Source organism: Eublepharis macularius, chromosome 11 (genome assembly GCF_028583425.1).
Source record: "Eublepharis macularius isolate TG4126 chromosome 11, MPM_Emac_v1.0, whole genome shotgun sequence".
NCBI classification, from domain to species: Eukaryota; Metazoa; Chordata; class Lepidosauria; order Squamata; family Eublepharidae; genus Eublepharis; species Eublepharis macularius.
Window position 1 is genome coordinate 70,557,753 of NC_072800.1, and position 16,979 is coordinate 70,574,731.

Below are 16,979 nucleotides of genomic sequence, written 5' to 3' on the forward strand. Positions count from 1 at the left end.
TGAGGACCCCTCGTTCCTGTTCAAGGTAAGTTCTTAGGTAGATGCACTCTTCTCATTTTCTTTCAACAGGTGGAACAAGGAGATGGAACACTCTGCAGGACCGAGACCCGACAAGGAACTGGTCATCAACAACGCTTGTTTCCAGACTGCATCAGGGGCCAACAGACCTCCTCACCAAACATCTCTGAGAACTGCAAATGTATAAGAATTTCACTGCTGCCGCTGTTACAAACTTCAGCGGCAGTCTGTCACACCTCTCTTAATTGGCCATGCGATTTCAAACAAGCATTTCTTGATCTGCCACTGTCCTAGTAAAGGGCATTCTGTTTAGGATGCCACAAGCCATGTACTCTTGAATTAACAAATGTATCTCCCGCTATCTGGGATCAGAGTGCCACAGACAAATAAATAAATAAATAAACAGTCCTCAAAACAGGCATTCTTGGAATGGCTAGAATAGGTGCACAGGTTTTAGAAACAGATTATCAATACTGGATACATAGGGTATGCAAAAACAGACAGTTCATGGGATACTCCATCTCCTCCCCTTCCATCAAGATTATGCTAGCATCTGACAGCTGCCCTCCAAAAGTCCGGAAACCCTCATTGCAAAGAAAAGGGCCCAAACTCATTATAACAAACAAACAAAAAAAGGATTAGATCTGAGCTGTCAATGCTCCATTCAGGGAAAAAACAGTAATGGTACATAGTTCCTTCAGAAACTCCAAAACTGAAAAGGAAATGTTTTCAGTGCATATCCCTACTAGATATAAACTTTTGAAAGACTGTATCAGAGATGCAGACTACAATCTTTGGCAAAAGAATTCACAACTGTCCTGGTATTGGATATTCACAGATGTTAAACATCAGTATAATGCAAGGCAGAATGTTTGGCCTAAAATGCATGGGAGTTATGTTACGTTTGTGTCGATGGTGGAAGAAACTGATGCCATCTTGCCCACTCACATTTCATTTGCTTCATCTTTCATCTCAACCTCAAACAAAGGTGGCTTCTTAACCTGAACCCCCGCTTCCAAGGGTTGTAGATCCCTCTGTGTGATCCCATAGCACAACATTCTACTACATAATTTCTCAGTGTTGAAACAACCTCGAGCAAAATGCGAAGGGGCACATTGATATATTCAGCAACAGTGAAATGGAATTGTGACTCAAGTGATTAAAGCTGCACCAAGTAATGTTCGGCAAGTGATATGGAAAAGAGAGGAATTTTGTATTATATCACTGTATCCAGGGTGCCCGATGACAGTTTTCCTTAGGAGAATATACTATCAGTGCAATTCTAAGAACACCATCCTGGGAGTAAGCCTCAGTACACCTCTTTAAGCTTGATCTCGATGGGAACAATCCTACTCAAAGATAAGTGCTGTTCCTGGAGCTTAGTCTCAGGACAGTGTTATTAGGATTGCAGTCTATGTAACCAGGTTCTAGAGGAGAATTGGATATGTCACAGCCCTCCAGTTTAATGCATTGTATGTCAAAAGTATCTAGTTATAAAACTAAGCTCAAAACAAATGCCAAGGTGTCCATTAGAGCATGCCGAATTAGTCATAGATTCAGAAAACATCAAATGTGACCAAATGTGTCTTATTCCAGTTAACTTTGTGTTCACAATGAAATTGTTCACACAGCTAATTTCTGCATAGGTATTTGACAAAGAGAGTTGTCATTCTCAAAACCTTATACCCTGAAAATCTTGTTGGTCTTTAAGGCGCTACCGGTCTCAAATCTAGCTAATTGCCATAAGCTGCTTTAAAATCTGCACGTGACTAAGCCTGTCTCCCTAGTCCAGTTGAGTTTTTAGCTTTAAAACTCTTAACCCTTGTTTCCCTTTAATAACAGTTTGACCTGTAGAAATTATTAGGTGATGTTATTTAGCTCCATGCCATGAAGAGTTGTAACTGTCCATTTCTACCTATTAAAAAGACAAGGCATTTCCTGTTGTCCCTTTGCCAACCCAGACTAGGCCAAGAGGGCTAGAGGAAAATTTTACTTTAAGCATTCTTTTGAAAAATAAATTATTTTCAATGGTTGGCAGACAAAATTCTGGGGGAAATGTTTTCTAGTTGTGAATATATGTACTCTGATTCTTAATTTTCTTAAATATTAGACAAACAACCACCAATACAAAGCCAAAGTAAAGAACTGATTAGGACAAAATGGGGCACTGCTAGACAAACAGTCTTATCTTCATTGGGTGAGTCACATTATTGATTCTCATAGCTGTCTTTATGCAGCAAATGAATTGTGCGGATTCTACAGCAAAGTCAAGAACACAAAATTATAATCCTCGTATCTGAATGAAAAAGCAAGGCTTTTTCTTCCTTAAAAACTAACAAAATGTATTCCAGCAGATGCTTTCATGAGTCTAAACTCACTTTGTCAGATGCATTGGAGTGTAAATCTGTCAGGCTGACTTATAGGAAGGTGAGGATGTTGCAATGGTGGGAGTTAAAGATTATTAGTTTGTGAATAGCATCTAGATAATTACCTGGAATTTTAGTGCACTTTCCCCTGACAGGTTTTTGCTACTTTCATTTCCTAAATAAGTAGACATGGCAGAGGAGATGATGCAAAATCTCACCAATTGGTAGGTTTGAGGTTCCTTGGCAGAATGAGGTGCAACCATCCCTCTGCAGCTTTCAAAACGTTCTTCTAAATGCCGTTTCCAAGAAAATGACCAGGCTTCTTGAAAAATGGTGGCTCTCCTCCACCCCTGTGATGCTCACAGTAACTTGGTGAGGGCAGTTAGGCTAAGAGGAGGCAACAAAGCCGAGGTCTCATAGCAAGGTCCATAGGCGAGTGGGGATTTTAGTATTAGTAGATATCCCTCTTTTCTCCCTAGTGGGAACCCAAAACAGCTTACAACATCTTTCCCCTGCCTTGATTTTGTCCTCACAGCAACAACCCTATGAGGTATGTTAGGATGAGGGGAAATGCCTGGCCTAATATCACCCCGTGAGCTTCTTTGGCAGACTGAAGATTTAAACCTGAGACTCCCAGATCCTATCCTAACAAGCTAACCATTGCACCACACTGACTTTCTGAGCATGGGCTTCCTCCGGCAAAGCCACCCACTTCATCTACCAGGCCACACTGGCTCCCAGTAAACTGAGCATGGCATGGGTTCTAGTTTAGATTACCAGTCAGTTTGCATGCAACCTGCCCTCAGAGTAGCAAGTTCTAGTTCTATTGGCTCCTATGATACTTCTTTTGAAAACATGTATGAAGTAGTAAACAGAATCTGATTCGCACAGAAAATGCAAAAGGTTCCAGGGCACTTCTCTCTCAAGTGAGAGAAAATGTAGTTTGATGCATGTATCACATAGAGGAAAGCAATAAAGGTTGCTTCTAAAGCAAAGAGCGCAAGGGTATCATCATGTCCATCTGCTGGCAGTAACAGATGGCAACACTAATTGTTGTTTGAGGAATTCATATTGTTCTAATTTTCTCAAGGGCAAACTAGGGAAGCAGTCATGAGACTTTTCCTAAAGATGTATTTTTAACACCAGTAAGAAAAGGGAACATGGATTATTTTCAGTAAAGCCGCAGAGAAAATGGATGGGGGTTAGATGTTTCCCCCCACACACACACACAAGTAACCATGGAACCGAATATAAAAGCAATGGTTAGGGAATCTTAACCCTGACCTGGATAGCCCAGGCAAGCACGATTTTGTCAGATTTCTGAAGCTAAGCATGTTCAGCCTTGGTTATTAATTGGATAGGAGATCTCTAAAGAAGACCAGGGCCTCTACGCAGAGGCAAGCAATGGCAAACCACCTTAGTCAGTCTCTTCACTTTGGAAACCCCAGCAGGGGTCACCATAAATCGGCTATATTCCACCACCATCACCAGGGAATCTTTCTTAGACCCATTTTGCCAAATCATCTCCATCACTCTCTCTACCTTCCATCTCAGGGATGACCTGCTCTGGAAGATGGGAGCAAGAACAGAACCTGGTTCTGTAGAAGTACCTGAAAGGCAGAAGTACTCTCAGATCTGCTGTTAATAAACAGACCAGGTACATTATACTTTTCTGCGCTCTCAGATTAATGCTGAAATACTCAACCAGACATGTGGAATGAGAACAATTTAAAGATTCATTCCTGGCGGGTCAATTCTCCTCTGATTCAAGAATTTAACATGATAATACCATAACTGAGGATGTAGAGTGCATATTTTGCATGCAGAAGGTCTTATGTTCTATCACTTGCGTCTGTGGGTCCCACTGGATGATACTTCTGTGTTTTGCTTTTAAATAATATGCCTGAAGGTACTAGTGTTTGTGACCGAGCTGTTATTTTACTCTATTTCTTGACTTGCAGTTCATTTTCCAGCTCATTTTTCACTTCATCTCCTGTTCATGATGCCTCCTTAGCACTATTCACAAGTTACAGTTATCATACAAACAATGTGCGTATGGTGTACACTTGATTTTTAAAAACATGTGCATTGAGTAATTCTCATGTTACAATTAATGCATGTGCAGCTGAACATGTGATACAAAGCCCATGTTTGTCCAGTGACTGGTTCCTAGTTTCAATTTCAAAGTGAATATATGTTGGCTCTTTCTTACAAATAGATGTATATGTAGGATATATCCAGGGGTCATTTCATAGAAAAAGAGCTGAAAGAACTCATTAGCACAACTCATTAGCATATGCCACACCCCTTGCCATCACCAGACATGTGTCATTAGTATAACTGATTTGTATATGCCACACCCCCTGACATCACCTATCCTGGCTGTTTTGGACCCAATCCTGGCCATTCAGGGCCGAAATTGGGCCCAAAATGGCAAAAAGGGGCTGAAAATGGCAGAAAAGGGGCCCAAAATGGTCAGGATCGGGCCGCTGCTGAGTGGGAGAGTGATCCACCACCCGTCAGAGCCCGATCCAGGCCGTTTTGGCCCCAATCCAGGCTGAAACAGGCCCAAAATTGTTGAGAGTCAGGTGGATGGAGCCACCTGACATGTGGCCTCTTTGGAGAACTTCTGGAACTGCGTTCCTGTGCATTCCCCCTCGAAATAAGCCCTGGATATATCTGTGCCGGCCATCCTTTCAAGCTCTTCTACTATCATCAAGGTAGTATGCATGCGTGTTCACTGTAACATGTGAATAGGCTCCAGTTGGAAGCAATAAAGAGAGCTTTCGTTGAAGCTACTAAAGCCTCCTATGAGTCCAGCAGGACCGACTGATGAACAGATGAACTGGAAGCAGGATAAGGAAGCCCTCCCCTCCCCACCATGCCTTACTACAAACATGCAGGTCTGTTGTCAGGGTGGGGCCAGTGGATTCCATTTAAGAGCTTTGTTTAATGACAGCTTGGGAACAACAGATAACCAAAGCAGCTTATAACATTCTCCTCTCCTCCATTTTATCCTCACAACAGCCCTGTGAGGTAGGACGGCGTGACTGGCCCAAGGTAATTAAGCACTTGGCAGAATGGGGATTCAAAGTTAGGTCTCCTAGATTGTGTTCCTGCACTTTAGCCACTATATTGTTTCTCTACATACTTGGTAGATAGTAAACTCATGTTCAGATTCTACTCCTACTGGGGGATGGACTTTTTAACAGGATTAATTTAGCATATTTTGTTGATTAGCCATACTTTGGCCGGAGAATGAACAAACATTGCAAACTCAAGCGCTGAATGTTTATGGGGTTCCAAAGCAGTCCTCCAACTAAACTTCTATAGTGGTATTTCTGTACATGCAAACAGATTATCACTTGCATACACATGGCTTATAAACAAAGAAAAATAGGAAGATGGATCCATTTATTGCTACATAAAAGACCCTGAATATATTCAGGAGAAGGACCTAGGTTTGCAAATATTTATGTATGCTCCCAGGAAAGACAGCAAGATTAGATTTTGTGCTTGGCAGCAGATTTTATGACTTGATCCTATCTTAAGTTGTCTCTGGAAAATTATGCCTAGAGACAGGCAAAATGAATTAAAAGAAACAAGAAAGGCTATAATATTTGGTTGGCTAAATATCTTTTCAGCAATAAAAATTTTGTGCATGATGAATTGAACAGCTGATTTTTTAAAAAATTAAAAATATTTTTGGTTCTAGTATTTAAAAGAATAGCAAGTACCATCATACATCTGAGAATGCATCCTATTGCTACATGTACTTGAAATATCTAAAAGAAAGTAGCATTTTAGATCTATTATTTTAATCGTGTCAAAATTATATGCAGATTTAACAAGCAATATGCTGTTTTACTATCGTATATAATTTCTAGGGTTCTGATTAAAGAAAACTGAATGATTCTTTAATCAGAGCCCTAGAAATTAGATATGACAAGCAGGGGACCCACAAGAACTCCCCTCTCTTCAGCTATATTTATTATTATTATTATTATTATTATTATTATTATTTCATTTTGTATATATCTCATTTTTCTCCACAATGGACCAGAGAATGGATTTGTCCTAAGGTCTGACATTTCATGGCTGTGCAAGTGTTGAGATCCAGGTATCTCAGTATTAGACACAGGAGCTACTAAATCACACTGGTGATTTGTCAACTGATTCATTCAAAGCAACTTCAACTGACAGACTTATTAAATTTCCAGTTAATGAAATAAAATAATAACAATAATAATATTTGATTTATATACCGCCCTTCAGGACAACTTAATGTCCACTCAGAGCAGTTTACAAAGTGTGTTATCATTATACTCACAACAATCACCCTGTGAGGTGGGTGGGGCTGAGAGAGCTGTGACTGACCCAAGGTCACCCAACTGGCTTCAAGTGGATGAGTGGAGGAGAATCAAACCTGGTTCTCCAGATTAGAGTCCTGCCGCTCTTAACCACTGCACCAAACTGGCTCTCAATATATTCAAAAGCAGACTAAGCAAAGAAAAGGTATGGGTCTACTTCCTCAGAGGACTCCTGGAGTATGCTGCAAAATATAAATTTTGTGAACTAAACTCAAAAGTGACCAATTAAAAGGACAAAATGTTTAAAGCAACTGCAAGTCAGGAGGCACCTGCTGTAGCCCCTAAGAGCTGACAGAATTCTGAAAGGGGAGTTGGGGGAGGGGGTCCAAACTTATTTCTACTACTGCCGCCACCACAGCCCAGTTATTCTTTTTGTTCCACCAGTTATGTTCCGCCATATTCCCTCAGTAATACTGTACTGATTGATAAAATGAGTGATAAATGGCAAATATAATTTTTGTCTCCTCTTAAAAATCACAGTGTGTGCTTTTTCCTACATTTTCTCTCTGGAACCGACAGAGGAAAAAGTAATTACTTGTGTGCAAAACATCAGATCATAATATAAAATATGAATTCATTGGCATAGTATAAAAAGCTAAAGAAATGAGTTAAATAAACTTAAAGTCTGGTTGAAAAGTCCTTCCAGGAATTCTAATGCTGATTCAATAATGGAAATGCTTGCTTCAGATACCTTCAGCCGTTTGGCACAAGATAAACACCCCTTTTTTGTTCCTTCATTCTTAATAAAACCAACAAACCTTTTCCTTGAGCAAACAAAATATTTTACAATGTATATGAAATCTTGGTCCTTTTTTGGCTTTCCAAAGTGAACATGAGGGCTTTTATTTGTGTTTGATGCAAAGCATCTGTAAGCCTCTTCTGAAGCCACCTGCTTTCAATCTATCCATATTCCCAGATGTCTTTTATGCTCCTCTCAGTCGAGGGTCACAGTCATGCAATTCGGATGCGATTACCAGTTTAAATCACTCCATAGGTCATATTTGCTTTGAAGTGATTACATTAAAGCCCCTATGCACACATCACAGGGGAATCTTTAGCTAGGCTAGTTTGAAATAATGAAGCAAACGGGTGAAAATATATCCCTTCACTACTGGCATGACACACATGTGCTGCTGAACAAATGTTGTGTAAGGGAAATTTTACAAAATTCCTGTACAGAATGCAGTCTTCTGCTAGTGTGATGACTGCATAAGAATGTATTTCTATTACATGCATACACACGTTTGCTAATAAGTAGGCATTTTGTAATGCTTAAACAAACCCTATATGCAGGTAAAATGAAATTTCTATATGTAAGGTTGCCAACTCCAGACTGGGATTGGGAAACTCCTGGAGATTTGGGGAAGTGATGGTTGTTGTGGGTTTTCCGGGCTGTATTGCCGTGGTCTTGGCATTGTAGTTCCTACAATGCCAAGACCACGGCAATACAGCCCAGAAAACCCACAACAACCATCGTTCTCCGGCCGTGAAAGCCTTGGACAATACATTTGGGGAAGTGCCTGAGGAGGGCAGCAGTTGGGAAGGGGAAGGAACGAGAAGGGGTGTGTTGCTATTGATTTTGCCCTTGGAAGCTAGCATTTCCTTCAGGGGAACTAATATCTGTAGTCTGAAGATCAGTTGTAATCCTGGGAAAACACCAGAATGCACCTTGAGGTTGGTAATCCTACTCACCTGGCCTCCATGCTATTTTCAGGCTCCAGACAAAAACATTTAATTTACCCAGTGGTTGATTTTAATGCCATTTTATTTTCTGCTTTTCGTCTAAGAACGATTTAACATTCATTTTAGCAGCTTGATGTTTTATGTTTTTACACTTTTTAATGCTGGGTTTCAATTAACCACTGTTACGGTGCATTGTGTTATGTCTTATATAGCGTGTAAGCCACCTCAGGTAAGTTCCCTCTAGAGGTGGCGTAAAAATACAATTATGAATTATTCAATCAAAGGATGTGCCCAGCACCCAGGAGTGGGTCCCAGTTTAAATTTATTTTAAAAATCCAAACAACAGACTTAAACATTTGTGTTTTTCATAAGTTATTTACAAATGTGTGTACTTGAGTATTTGCATTCTGGAATGCAACAGTCTGCATTTCAATGTCATTTTCAGTGTCCAAGGTTCTTCATGCACATTATCACAATGATCCTTACACAAGGTGCACTAGTATGAAGCTTTGTTCCTACCCTTGGTCCATCAGCTGGCAATACTGTCTAGAGTGGCAGCAGCTCTCCAGGGTCTCAGACAGATGGGATTGTCTCCTGCCTGATCCTTTTAACTGGAGATGCTGAAGATTGAACCTGGGACCTTCTGCATACCAGGTAGATTCTCTACCATTGAGCTATCCCCCCCCCACTCCATGCCATATTATTACCCGATATTGCAGCTGGGAAACTGAGGCTGTGACAACTTGTGTAAAATGGAATGCTTCAGAAAGGGTTTTTCTGATAGTGAATGCCTGTGAAATTTTAGACAGTTCTCATTGCTTTGTTCCTTGTATATATTACTGTTCTCCAGTGCATTGTTCTCTACTTTTGTAATTGTTTTATTCACTGGTTGTATGTTCTTATTGCAGTTTTTTTAATTGTGTAATTCATCCTAAGGCTAAGCGAGAAAGCCATTTTGGTGTAGTGGTTAAGAGCGGCAGGACTCTAATCTGGAGAGCCGGGTTTGATTCCCCACTCTTCTGCTTGAAACCAGCTGGGTGACCTTGGGTCAGTCACAGCTCTCTCAGTGCTCTCTCAGCCACACCCACCTCACAGGGTGATTGTCGTGAGGATAACAACAACACATTTTGTAAACTGCTCTGAGTGGGAGTTAAATTGTCCTGAACGGTGGTATATAAATTGAACGTGATTATTATTATATTAAATGAAGGGGGAATAAATAAATAAGTGAAGGCATGAGTTTGCTGCTGAGACGAGATCTGAACGATCACAGCTTATGATCTTAACCAGTGCACAACATCAGCTTCTTACATTAGCTGTGGATGCAACTCCCCCCACCCCAACTCAACCACATAGTCACTGGCAGTGTACTCCTCTAGTTTAAGCCCACTGATTTCAATGGACTTCAGTGAGAGCAACTCTACACAGCATTGCACTTCAGCCGATCAAAACCCAATCACTGTGAGCCAAACTACAAGTGATGCATGACACTAGTTGGACACTTGTCAGCTTCCCTCAAGTTTTGATGGGAAATGCAGGCATCCTGGTCTTGTAGCTTGGCTCTCTGACTGCTGTCCAATGGACTTTTCAACTGTCACTTGTCCAACATTCCGCCAAGCTGCCTACATTTCCCATCAAAACTTGAGGGAAGCTGACAAGTGTCCAACTAGTGTCAGGCATCACTTGTAGTTTGGCCCTGAGCCTCCATTATTCATCTGTTCATGCAAGATATCATAGAATGATACAGATCAGCTTCCAATAAAGCAAGTGCAACCAAGAATTCCGTGCCAACAAAAATAAATCTGAACCTGGTTTAAGATCTTAGCAGAATTCTGATAATGCATTTCCAAACCAGCCTAAGCACTACTACTTCATAACTCTCTCTACAGCTGCATCAACTGTTTGCTGTTTCTGAAGTACAGCATGACCATCAGATGCAGGCTACCTGCCAGATGGATTAAAAAATGCATAAAGCAAACTTATCTCCATATTTATAGAAGACTTTCAGATACTGGCAGTGCTGTCTTAAGTAGAGTTAGACCTTATTAAGCCCATTGACTGCAACAGACTGAGAAAGGTGTAACTCTAATTAAGACTGCACTGAAAAAAATCCTGGCTGTATCTTGAAAAACACTGAACCATTTAATTAGAAATTGATTATAACTATATTGGAACTTGGGACAAATCTTATCAAAGAAAATAATACAGGCTTATGCTTAAAACCAAGACTAATGTTTATCTCCTGAAGAGTGGACCAGAAGAGCTAACCATTTAAGGGCAAGATCTGGGTCCAATAGCACCTTAAAGACCAACTAGATTTCCAGGGTATGAGTTTTTGAGCTTATCAGCTTTGACTATCAAAAGCTCATACCATGGAAATCTAGTTCATGCTATTGGACCAGGATCTTGCTCTTCTACTGCAGACCAACATGGCGGCTATCCCCCTGAAACAACCATTTAAAGGTTACAACAAAAATCTATGATCTCAGCTGATAGTTACTCTCCGCTCCTAAACTCATATATTTTAACTGTATCATTTATATATTGTGTGATACAATTAGAAATAATGTCAAGTCTCTTTATAAAACAATCTTTTTACACCTTCCAAGGGAGGAATAAACGTTATTTGTAAATTGAGCCAGCCTCTTGACTTGTCTGGTTATAGGATGAAGGCATTTTCCTAAAACACAGTATAGAAGGGGATAAAAAACCCTCTAACTCCAGTATATGTTTGATATCCTATAGAATCATCAAATAAACCTTTCATGGTTTCCCCATATACATCCGTATTCCTAACTTTAGAAGCCACTCAATTAATTAGTTTGGAAAGAGAATAGTGACAACAAATAAAACTTCATTTCATGCTGTGTTATTTTACATATCATTCCAAATCCCTGTCCATCAGTTACCCTAGGCTATTTACTCTCTCTCAGCTGATTTATCTTGCAGGGCTATAATGAAAATAAAAAGGGATGGGTTGCCATGTTTGCTGCCCCAAGATTCTTGGAGAAAGGGCAGGATAAACATGTAATATATTAAATCAATCATAGTAGTACAGCATGTATTTTGTTCATCCTGGCATCTCCAGTTAAAAGATCTCAGATAGTTGTGTTATCTTCCGGAGATCCTGCAGAGCCATCGCCCATCAGAGTAGACCATACTGAGCTAAATGGACCAGTGGTCTGACTCAAAAGAAACATCACATGTTCTGTGATGTTAGACAGTTAAATCAAATTGTTTTATTTGCAATAGATTCTCTTAATGCAATATAACAGTTTGAATAGTATTTTGGAATCCAAGGGATACTGAGCAATTAAAAACAGAATTAAAAGTATTATATTCTGCATAAATGCCAGCAAAAAGCACAGAAATCAGTCACAATTCACACACTTTAAATTAACATACGTAAAGATCGTTCCCATGTTTTCATACTCTAGCAAGTATATAAACTGTGTCACACGTAATAAAATATATTCAAATAAAATCTGTAAGATGCTGCAAGTATTGAGAACACAACTCAGAGATTAATATTTTGCCTTTTATAAAATGGCAACTGGTTATAAACTAAGTCTTTCTTTGTAATATCACAGCCCAAACTCAACCCAAAGTCTAAAATGAGAGTTATAGTAAGATAGCAGGTATGTTTATATTTTCAGAGTTTGGACATAATCCCTCCCCAGTGGATGCAAAGATTGCTATAGAAATAATAAGGCACAATGATATACTCCTTGGTACATGAGCATTGTGCATCATACCAAAGCATGCTGGCCATTCTCTGGAACGAGCTTCCCATTTCCCAACCAGCTCTCAACCTAGAACTCAAAATTGAGTTTCAGCAGTACCTAAATTTCCCAATCCAAGCCATAGACTAATGAATAAGGGCTGAGAAAGAAACAGAAAGTACATCAGCTTTCCACTTTGCATGCCAGTGCACTCCATGTCACGGCCAACACATGCTGAGGAGGCCAAGTAGAGTCCCTGTGGTTGTTTCTGCTCATGTCAGGATGGATTTTACCCTTAATTTACTGTTCTCTGTTCTTGTTTTTTGTCTGCAGCCAGGAACGCTGTGAATGCTTTTCAAATCTCAAGACTCTTGATTGTCATGAAAAAAAGAGAGTAATCTGATAAAACTACTCAGCTGAACAAAAAAAAGTGAAGGGAGAAAAGGCCCCAATTTGGGGCCTCCACATAGTACAGCCACCACCACCACAAAAAAAAGGATGGGTTAGATAGAAAAGAGCCGCATAGCATTATTGACGGTATTGATAGACCTGTAAATTGTAATACATACACGTCAGAAACACACTTTTGACTCAGTTCAGAAGTTGTGTACAAGCTAGTTTGACTGAAGCTAGGAAATTGGTGCAAATACTTTCCCTCCTTCCCAATGTGCACTGACCACAGAAGTAATCTTCAACTACAATTTGTTACAGTGTTCAAAGGTGGGAGCCTTTAACTTCGCTCTTTCCCAGCAATAGAGATTCTAACTAAGCCAGGATTAAACCATGATTAAAAAGTGAGACAGAAACAAACCTACATTAATAGAAGACATCCATCTTCATTCTCAGCATGCTGAAGAAGAACGGGAGGAACACACAAACTCAGTAGCACAAACAACCTCCAGTTTGTGAGGTGTGAATTGAACATTTGGCACCTAAAATCTTTGGCAAGGCAGCTGATTCTGCAGACAGACAGTTCAGCAGTGACGGTAGCCACATACCCTCCCTGTCTGGGGCTTGGGGCCTCCCCTTCCTTAGCCCTAGCAGCAAATGGCTCCAGTGGGGAGGGTTACAGTAATTCTGGAGACCCATCCTGGACTTCTGCTCAGGGTTCCAGAATCACTAAGACAAGTCTGCAGACCAACAGCACGGGCGACCACAAGGCCAATGAAAGCCTGCAGTTTGTATTGCACTGTGAAGACCACAACAGATGCTTCTGCTCTTAGCTATGATATCAGGGTCTCCCATGCTACTGGCAAAATTCTGTCTCTATTTGGTTAAATTCCATAATAAAAAGAATAGCCATACATAGTCTCCTGCTCTTTTTATGATTTTAACTATTTTAATGTCAACGTTTTAAATATTAGAATTCCTGCGGTTCCCAGAGAACTATATACATTTTAAGATAAGATTTTAAATGCTAAATGTATTTTTTATGTCATTTACATTTTTATGCTGGATTTAATTATTTTATTGATTGATAAGGATGTATTGTCATTGTTATGGTCTCTGACCACAAATAAATTTATTAATTCATCCCATGCTACTGTTCAGTTGAGATGGCTTGTTTTGGAGCTTCAGATAAGAATCTGTAACATAAAAGTGAACACCAGATATTCGGGCTCCTACCCTATAACAGCAATCTTTTATATAAATGAAGTGTTTTATATACCTCATAAATACTACAGTTGGCCTTTGAGAGTATTATATATCTTTGCAGAAAATAAAAGTTAGAATTCAGTTAAATGGTAAATCAGAGGTAAATTTACTATTGAAATCAATTAGCCTTTAGAGGGCTTTACTTCTGGGCTGTATCGTGCCCTATCTTCTTTTTGGAAGTACATATGCATATGAACAAGTATTTTCATTACCAGACCTTCGGCCTTCCAGGGCTGAGGGTCATGATGCGGCCTTCAGGCAGTGCGTTACCATGGCAGCCTTCAGCATGGAACAAATTCCCCCCCACACACACACTAGTCAGAAACACGAGGATAAGAAAAGAGGTTGGGTTTGTTTTACTAGCAACAAAGGTAGTTTCCTTTTTTTAAAAAGACCATTTCATTCCGTTGACATTTTTGTTAAACAAATTTGCTTTGCCAGAATGTGAGTTTAAGCTGGGCCTGGAATTTCACTACATAGCTGTTTCTAAGCTAAAATTACACTCTGGCATTAAATATGTCTTCAGCATGCGGTTATTTGAAATGTAACTCTTGGTGAGAAAACTGACAATGTATCATACTTCTCATAAATGAAGTTATAATACAAATTGTAATACTGGACACTAGAAATGGCACAGATACAGAAATTACTTTTTACAATAGCAAGATGTTGATTTTTTAAAATGACTCTCTGGTCTGTTTTGGTTCACTCTTGAAAGTGTTACAATAACATCCACCATGTGGGAATCGTACAGCAGGAAGGAGGCAAAAGAACCGAAACAGCTTAGGATTTGTTCATACCAGCATGAGGGCTAAATGTACATGGCTGGATTCTAACCAACAAAAGTAATGTTGATTAGGAGAAACCACAGAACTTTTCTGTCCCCTTTGGCATGGCAAGTACCACCTCAGTCACCCATCCTAGTAGACGTTACTAGAAAAGTGTCAAGTATGAACTGGTCTTTAGTCTGAAAAAAAAAAGGAAGAGATGGAATTAGGGTTGCCGACTCTGGGTTAGGAAACTCCTGGAGATTTGGGATGGAGCTACTGGGAGGGCAGGACCTCAGCGTGGTACAATGCTGAACAGTCCACCTTTCAAAGCAGCCGTTTTCTCCTGGGGAAATGATGTCTGTTATCTGGAATAACAGATGTAATTCTAGGATATCTCCAGGCGCCACATGGAGGTTGGCAACCCTAGATGGAACACTGAAAGGCACCTTTCCATATTTCTGGCTCTAATAGGTTATAACATCAAACCAAAAATAAAGAGATTCATTCCCTAAGTTAGCTGAAGAACTAAATTCCATTTTAGCCAACAAATAACAGATTAGGTTCCCCCCTCACTTCATTTTGCCCTGTCTCTTTTTTCCTTTAAAAGTTCCCTGCCACTCACTTGCAGCAGGAAATGTTTCACAAAACCTTTGACTTTGCAGATGCCACCTTTTTGTCTTGACTTATTCCTTCCATTTGTTAAGTTTTAGTTATGTTCCAAGACAGCTAAGATGAAATCCACAAAATAGATAAGCTGGTTCCATGCTCATGAGCAACGTGGTTGATCCTGCCACGCACACAGTCAAGAGAAATAGATACCATTGTGCCATTGTGGACTTCAAAAGATGAGCGAAGAGAGACACTAGTCCAGATGCTTCCTTCTGGCATTTGGCCTCCAACTTGCTGAGCGATGGCTGTGGGCTGCATGTGGCCACTGACAAGCTGATTTAGAGTCACTCTGAGTATATTACATGAGTGGATCAACTTTAAATTAAATGCAACATTGGCTACTCCCTTTTCAGTAAATGCAAAGTATTTCTGAGCAAGTTGCCCACTGGAAACCAGCTGAATCTGTTTCTCGTTGGATGAGACCTGAGTGAAATCTAGTAATTTGTTTCTTACGGCTCCTGTAGGCAGTCCTGTAATGGACACCAAGGCTGAAAGAGCAGTGGAAACTGCAGATGGGATCCAGATGAGACTAAGCATACTAATTCCAGAACTGTCTCCAAAATAACGAACATTGCATTGTGCTGGGGAAAGGATCTCAAAGCTAATCAGATCCCCAGCTCCAACTTTGGTGGCCCCAGAAGCGGAGACTGACGTGTCTCTGTAATTGACACCAGACTTATGCACGGTTATGAGTTCTGCATTGGTTCCATTTCTGCTGAGATAAGCAATCACTGAGAAACCTTCCCGAATGCAGGTATGACCCATGGAATACAATGCTTGATGGAAAACAAACTTTACAACTCCCGTTTCAGTAAACTTGACAGCTCGACCATCGTGGGACAACGTTAGCATGTAAGGGTCCGACAGGGAAACCAATTTAAAGGTTGGCCGATAGTTTGTTTGGTAGTGCATTGCAGTTGACATTTGTGCAGTCATGGCCACTGCCCCCGTATCATGGGATAACCAAAACAAACTGAGAGGTGTGTTGAGGTCATAAATGTTTAGGTCTTTGCTTTGATTGCAGAATTGATTGGGGCTCTTCAAAAACAGTGAAAGGGTCTGGCCTGGTTCCACCTCTGCAGCACTGCTCACACTGATGCTCTGGAAAATTTTGCCTTCTGGCTGCTCTATACGAATTCCACTGAGCTCGTAGCCTTCCTCACTGTTGTTCAATTTTAAGGAAAGCTGGAGAAAGTTTCTACAATTGTGTTTCACAGCAAAATTGAGGTCAGCCCACATTAAGCCATGCTGCTTGAAAAGCAGACTATTCTCTTCAATTGCACCTATTTCCCATATCTGCTTCCCTTTTATCTTCAAGTTTAAACCAGGATACACTTGAGATGTGCCAGATTTGGGCAAGGGTAAGACAATGTTTGCAGCCCATGACTCAGAAAGCTTATTTTCACTGCCTGTTGAACAAACTGTATCGCTGACTGTGGAGCAAGGGAAAGCAACCACTTCATCTTCACACATTAGACAAGCTTGGCACTCCTGCAGCTCTTTGTTAAAAAAGTACTCCTGTCCACACAGTCCTAAAGCAGCATCTTTTTCCGCAATACCCAGACATCGGAAGCCTCCTGTTCGTAGGGAAAAGAGAATTTTAGTCAGTCACAACATTTAGGGTTTTTTTCTTAATTCTTATATCTTCCTATGGTGAATAATAGATTCATAATAAATATTATTTATTTATTTTATTGAACTTATACCCCACACTTCCTGTAAGCG